This window comes from Macaca fascicularis, chromosome 4, assembly GCF_037993035.2.
Source record: "Macaca fascicularis isolate 582-1 chromosome 4, T2T-MFA8v1.1".
In the NCBI taxonomy this organism is placed as follows: Eukaryota; Metazoa; Chordata; class Mammalia; order Primates; family Cercopithecidae; genus Macaca; species Macaca fascicularis.
This window is the reverse complement of record NC_088378.1, coordinates 53,062,289-53,070,173: the sequence shown is the minus strand read 5'-3', so window position 1 is coordinate 53,070,173 and position 7,885 is coordinate 53,062,289. Positions and strand designations below refer to the sequence as shown.

Genomic DNA, 7,885 nt, shown 5'->3' with positions numbered 1-7,885 from the left:
TTACCCAGCCTTGTAAATAAGCCACCTTGGATGTACAGCCCAGTAAAGTCTGTGGGTGATGCAGCCCTAGCCAACATGTAATTGCAACCATATAAAAGACCCTAAGTGAAAACAGCAAAGTTGACCTCTTCCCAAATTCCTGACCCTTAAAATCATAGATATGTTCTATGCCACCAAGTTCTGGTATAATATGCTCTGTAGCAAAAGTAACTGAAACACTATGATATCAAGTTCTGGTATAATATGCTATGTAGCAAAAGTAACTGAAACACTATGATAACTAGATCATCAGTTGGCCTGTTTCTATCATTTATTTTTTCTCTTGGTTTTCAGTTTGGTCATGTTTGCAATATGCCGTGTGCTTTTTGTGGAAGGGCAGATGTCATATATGAAAATTTGTGGGAGCACTGTGTGATGCTATCTTCTTCCAAAAAGTATTTAATGTTGGTGGATTTCCTTGATCCAGCTGATGGCCATTAATTTCTTCTTTGCTTTTATTCATATGACCTAGCCCTAGGTTTTTCACCAGGGTCTCAACCCTTTGGCAGGATTACCTTTAATTATTTTTCTCTCTGTCTCTGGAACCTTGATCCTGCCAAAAGCTCCTCTTGCCTTTTGAGCCTCTTATCACTTCTTTCTACTTGGTTTCTTGGAAAATTATCCCACACATGCATAACTTTGGAGTCAGCAAAATACTCAAAGGGATGCCTCAAGGTAGAAATTGTGCACAGTATGTCAGGTTCACATCTGTATATGCTTTTATTCTGAAATCTTTGTCCTGAAATTCTGATTACCTTGGATCTTCTTTGATGCTTTCATATAGTTGTCCTTCTTTGTTCTGCTGTATTTTAATCCAGCTTTAACAGGTGTTATTGGTAGGTGAATTAATTAGATACAAATTACTGTATCATACTTTATGTGAAAGTTTATGCTGCAGTGGTTTCCTCTAGAGTATGTTAAGTACTCTGTATTTACTTTTTACTTATTATATGTCTCTTCAGTATGGTACTGAAGGCAAGAACATAGTTTTGTTTACTCTCTAGTCACAAAGCCTAGAATTTTGTCTAGTGTTAAAAAGATACTCAATAAATATTTCTGAAAGAAGAAAAAAAAGGAAGGAAACCAATAGGCTTATTGCTTTTCTATAATTCTTTCATTCAGGTACACTCTCGGGAAACTTTGTTTAAAGACTTTTATTTATCCTCTTTGATCAATATATTTTAAGTTTATTCTACTTCCTTACTTGGCAATTCTAATGAGCCAATAAGTTCTATTTATTCCACATTTCAAATATCTTTCCAATATTCCTTTCCCTATTCATCCTTGCTACCCTAGATTGGGAGTCTCATTATCTCTTACTTTGTTACTATCTACGTCTGCTAATTGATGTCTTACCTCTGGTTTTCTTTACTTTCTTTCTATTTCTCTCTTATTTAAAGTTTTCAATATTTTTCCCGAGCACAGATTGTATTATTTTTCAGGGGTTTAAAAATGCCTAAAAATGTTAATGGCTCAACATTGTCTACACGTATACACACCAAACAATGGAAACACTGAATATTATTTGCATGGAATAAAAGAAACTTCAAGACTAAACCAGGAAGAAGTTGAATCCCTGAACAGACTAATAACAGGCTCTGAAATTGAGGCAATAATTCATAGCCTACTAACCAAAAAAACTCCATGACCAGACGGATTCACAGCCGAATTCTACCAGACGTACAAGGAGGAGCTGGTACCATTCCTTCTGAAACTATTCCAATCAATAGAAAAAGAGAGAATTCCCCCTAATTCATTTTATGAGGCTAGCATCATCCTGTTACCAAAGCCTGGCAGAGACACAAGAAAAATAGAGAATTTTAGACCAATATCCCTGATGAACATTGATGCAAAAATCCTCAACAAAATACTGGCAAACCAAATCCAGCAGCCCATCAAAAAGCTTATCCACCATAATCAAGTGGGCTTCATCACTCGAATGCAAGGCTGCTTCAACATATTCAAATCAATAAATGTAATCCAGCATATAAACAGAACCAAAGACAAAAACTACACGATTATCTCAAGAGATGTAAAAAAGGCCTTTGACAAAATTCAACAGCCCTTCATGCTAAAAACTGTCAATAAATTAGGTATTGATGAGAAGTATCTCAAAATAATAAGAGCTCTTTATGACAAACCCACAGCCAATATCATACTGAATGGGCAAAAATTGGAAGCTTTCCCTTTGAAAACGGGCACAAGACAGGGATGCCCTCTCTCACCACTCCTATTCAACATAGTGTTGAAGTTCTGGCAGGGCAATCAGGCAGGAGAAAGAAATAAAGGGTATTCAATCAGGAAAAGAAGAAGTCAAATTGTCCCTGTTTGCAGATGACATGATTGTATATTTAGAAAACCCCATAGTCTCAGCCCCAAATCTCCTTAAGCTGATAAGCAACTTCAGCAAAGTCTCAAGATACAAAATCAATGTGCAAAAATTAATTCAAGATGAATTAGAGACTTAAATATTAGACCTAAAACCATAAAAACCCTAGAAGGAAACCTAGGTAATACCATTCAGGACATAGGCATGGGCAAGGACTTCATGTCTAAAACACCAAAAGCAATGGCAACAAAAGCCAAAATTGACAAATGGGATCTAATTAAACTAAAGAGCTTCTGCACGCAAAATAAACGACCATCAGAGTGAACAGGCAACCTATAGAATGGGAGAAACATTTTGCAATCTACTCATCTGACAAAGGGCTAATATCCAGATTCTACAAAGAACTCAAACAAATTTACAAGAAAAAACAAAAAACCCATCAAAAAGTGGGTGAAGGATATGAACAGACACTTCTCAAAAGAAGACATTTATGCAGCCAACAGACACATGAAAAAATGCTCATCATCACCAGCCATCAGAGAAATGCAAATCAAAACCACAATGAGATGCCATCTCACACCAGTTAAAATGGTGATCATTGAAAAGTCAGGAAATACGGCCAGGCGTGCTGGCTCACGCCTGTAATCCCAGCACTTTGGGAGGCTGAGGCAGGTGGATCACAAGGTCAGGAGATCGAGACCATCCTGGCTAACATGGTGAAACCCTGTCTCTACTAAAAATACAAAAAAAAATTAGCCTCACGTGGTGGCAGGTGCCTGTAGTCCCAGCTACTCAGGAGGCTGAGGCAGGAGAATGGCATGAACCTGGGAGACAGAGCTTGCAGTGAGCCAAGATCATGCCACTGCACTCCAGCCTGGGTGACAGAGTGAAACTCTGTCTTAAAAAAAAAAAAAAGTCAGGAAACAACAGGTGCTGGAGAGGATGTGGAGAAATAGGAATACTTTTACACTGTTGGTGGGACTATAAACTAGCCCAACCATTGTGGAAGACAGTGCGGCGATTCCTCCAGGATCTAGAACTAGAAACATCATTTGACCCAGCCATCCCATTACTGGGTATATACTCAAAGGATTATAAATCATGCTGCTATAAAGACACATGAGCACATATGTTTATTGCAGCACTATTCACAATAACAAAGACTTGGAACTAACCCAAATGTCCATCAATGATAGACTGGATTAAGAAAATGTGGCACATATACACCATGGAATACTACGCAGCCATAAAACAGGATGAGTTCATGTCCTTTGTAGGGACATGGATGAAGCTGGAAACCATCATTCTCAGCAAACTATGTTCCCACTCATAGGTGGGAATTGAACAATGAGAACACTTGGACATAGGAAAGGGAACATGACACACCGGGGCCTGTCATGGGGTGGGGGGAGGGGGGAAAGATAGCATTAGGAGATATACCTAATGTAAATGACAAGTTAATGGGTGCAGCACACCAACATGGCACATGTACACATGTATACATATGTAACAAACCTGCACTTCGTGCACATGTACAACGTACTTTATTTTACATAAAGTAAAATTAAAAAATAAATAAATAAATGAGCTATCTGTCTATGAAAAGACTGTAAAGACTTGGAGGAACCTTAAATGTATATGGCTCAGTAAAAGAAGCCAGCCTGAAAAGACTTCATACTATGTGATTCCAACTACGTAATATTCTGGAAAAAGTGAGACTGTGAAGACAGTACAAAGATCAGTAGTTGCCAGGAGTTTAGGGAGGAGGAATGAATAAGTGGAGAATACGGAATTTTTATAGCAGAGAAACTATTCTGTATGATACTAAAATGGTGACTGAGTGATATTATGGCTTTTTGAAAAGCCACAGAATGGTACAACACAAAGAGTAACCCTAATTTAAGCTATGGACTTTAGTTAATAATGATAGATCAATATTGCTTCATCCATTGTAACAAATGCACCATACTGATGCAAGATGTGAGTAATAGGGGAAGGGGAAGAGGAGGTATATGGGAATTTTCTGTTTTTCTTTTTCCTCAATTTTTCTGTAAACCTAAAACTGCTCTAAAAAATAAAGTATATGAACTGAAGAAAAAAAAAGAAACTTCAAACATACCTTCAAACATACTGTGAAAGACAAGAACTCTGAGGACTCTGTTCTGTTCCATTGGTCTATATCTCTGTTTTGGTACCAGTACCATGCTGTTTTGGTTACTGTAGCCTTGTAGTATAGTTTGAAGTCAGGTAGCGTGATGCCTCCAGCTTTGTTCTTTTGACTTAGGATTGTCTTGGAGATGCGGGCTCTTTTTTGGTTCCATATGAAATTTAAAGCAGTTTTTTGCAATTCTGTGAAGAAAGTAATTGGTAGCTTGATGGGGATACCACACATCTACAGCCATCTGATCTTTGACAAACCTGAGAGAAACAAGAAATGGGGAAAGGATTCCCTATTTAATAAATGGTGCTGGGAAAATTGGCTAGCCATAAGTAGAAAGCTGAAACTGGATCCTTTCCTTACTCCTTATACGAAAATTAATTCAAGATGGATTAGAGACTTAAATGTTAGACCTAATACCATAAAAATCCTAGAGGAAAACCTAGGTAGTACCATTCAGGACATAGGCATGGGCAAAGACTACATGTCTAAAACACCAAAAGCAACGGCAGCAAAAGCCAAAATTGACAAATGGGATCTCATTAAACTAAAGAGCTTCTGCACAGCAAAAGAAACTACCATCAGAGTGAACAGGCAACCTACAGAATGGGAGAAAATTTTTGCAATCTACTCATCTGACAAAGGGCTAATATCCAGAACCTACAAAGAACTCAAACAAATTTACAAGAAAAAAACAAACAACCCCATCAAAAAGTGGGCAAAGGATATGAACAGACATTTCTCAAAAGAAGACATTCATACAGCCAACAGACACATGAAAAAATGCTCATCATCACTGGCCATCAGAGAAATGCAAATCAAAACCACAATGAGATACCATCTCACACCAGTTAGAATGGCGATCATTCAAAAGTCAGGAAACAACAGGTGCTGGAGAGGATGTGGAGAAATAGGAACGCTTTTACACTGTTGGTGGGATTGTAAACTAGTTCAACCATTATGGAAAACAGTATGGCGATTCCTCAAGGATCTAGAACTAGATGTACCATATGACCCAGCCATCCCATTACTGGGTATATACCCAAAGGATTATAAATTATGCTGCTATAAAGACACATGCACACGTATGTTTATTGCGGCACTATTCACAATAGCAAAGACTTGGAATCAACCCAAATGTCCATCAGTGACAGATTGGATTAAGAAAATGTGGCACATATACACCATGGAATACTATGCAGCCATAAAAAAGGATGAGTTTGTGTCCTTTGTAGGGACATGGATGCAGCTGGAAACCATCATTCTTAGCAAACTATCACAAGAACAGAAAACCAAACACCGCATGTTCTCACTCATAGGTGGGAACTGAACAATGAGATCACTTGGACTCAGGAAGGGGAACATCACACACCGGAGCCTATCATGGGAAGGGGGGAGGGGGGAGGGATTGCATTAGGAGTTATACCTGATGTAAATGACGAGTTGATGGGTGCAGCACACCAACATGGCACAAGTATACATATGTAACAAACCTGCACATTATGCACATGTACCCTACAACTTAAAGTATAATAATAAGAAATAAATTTTAAAAAATTAAAAAAAAAATAATAAAAAATTTTCTTTCTCTAGTAAAAAAAAAAAAAAAAAGAAGAAGAAAGGAGACTGAATCAAGCAGGGTATGGTACTTAAAAAGATCCAGGGAAATGCGTGTTGTTTGCGTGTTGCGTGGGGTGGGGTGGGTAGGATCAACCCCGTGCAACAAATATATCATTCCCTTTTTGCATGAAGTCAAATGGGAAATTTACATAAAAGACATTGTATACAAATGTATTACATAAGTATATTTTTCCACAGGGAATAGCCTTTCATCAGTTCTCAAAAGATTAGTTATTTCTAGCTTACTTATTCATAAGCATTTTTATAAAGAATATTTTAGGCCGGGGGTGGTGGCTCATGCCTGTAATCCCAACACTTTGGGAGGCCAAGGCGGGTGGATCGCGAGGTCAGGAAATCAAGACCATCCTGCCTAACACAGTGAAACCCCGTTTCTATTAAAAATACAAAAAATTAGCTGGGCGTGATGGCGGACGCCTGTAGTCCCAGCTACTGGGGAGGCTGAGGCAGGAGAATGGCATGAACCCGTGAGGCGGGGCTTGCAGTGAGCCTAGATCATGCCACTGCACTGCAGCCTGGGAGACAGAGAGAGACTCCATTTCAAAATATATATATATACACACACATATATATATATATTTTATCACATACCTACCTCGAGGAACTAATTAAAAGCAATGAATCTTGCCCACAACTTAAGATACAGCTTGGTATTCAACTCAGCTATAACTCCTACAGATGTCTGTTGGAATTCTTATTGAGGTGGGAATGACAGTCAATCCAGCGAGAACCCATTAGTCTGTGCGTCCGAAAGGCAGTTTTCCTCTCATTTGACACAAGTATGTACACTATGTCAACACATCTCTGAATCCCAGTGCAAGAGTTTTCTGGACCCATCAATCTATCACTACCAAAAACTTGTTGAAGACTCTTACTTAAAGCCTCAATAAAGATGACTCCTTCCTGCTTTTGCTCCAAATGCAAATCAAGTAGATAAATGTATGCAGTATGGCAAATTGAGTTACACTAGTTGATTCAACACCAAGATTTCATTCCAAATATTAAAATGTCATATTCATTTGCTCACACTTCTAGTTATTCTTTACATCTGTATTGGTTTAATTTTAGTTATATAAACATTTTATTTAAAAAAAATTGAAGCACAGAACCCTTATATTGTAAGAATAAATAGCCCAATTTCACTTAGGTGAATCTCACTCTCCTCTTCACAGGTAATGAGGGTTAACAGTAAGTAGGCTGCAATTCATATCAGGTAACTTTTCTTTTCTTTTTCTTTTTTTAATTTGCTTTTGTCTTCTCTTCTTTTCTTTTCTTTTCTTTCTTTTTTTGTGTTTTTTTTTTTTTTTTTTTTGGTTTTTTTTTACTTTTTAATTTCTTTTTGAGGGAGAGTGCAAACGAAGTTCCTCACTACCACAAATTATGCCATTGGGTTTTCCACATTAGGGGACGTCACAGGGGTCAGAATATCCAGAGTGCAATGGATAAGCCCCAATATGGGTAAACCACCTTCATAATCACAATATCTCACCTGCCTGGTAAGTATCCCCATATCACCTCCCATGCAATATGTAAGATATATACACATGCATATATTTGTATATGTGTGTGTTAATGTATGCACATACATACATGTAATTTTGTTTTTAAACACATTTTTTACCAAGTGTCATAATTCTTTACTTAACAACAGTAATTTGCTTTTTCCACTTTTCAATATGTGTTGGAGATCTTTCCATGCTGGCATATATGTGACTGGTGTA

General features: G+C 37.7%; 1 non-coding gene across 1 annotated transcript; it reads right to left on the bottom strand.

Annotated features, from left to right (window-relative positions):
• Positions 1-7,504: 7,504 nt before the first annotated feature.
• On the bottom strand, positions 7,505-7,668 carry LOC135970738 (U1 spliceosomal RNA). The gene has a single exon (XR_010586599.1). It is a non-coding gene; the product is annotated as a U1 spliceosomal RNA (small nuclear RNA).
• Between the last annotated feature and the right edge of the window lie 217 nt (positions 7,669-7,885).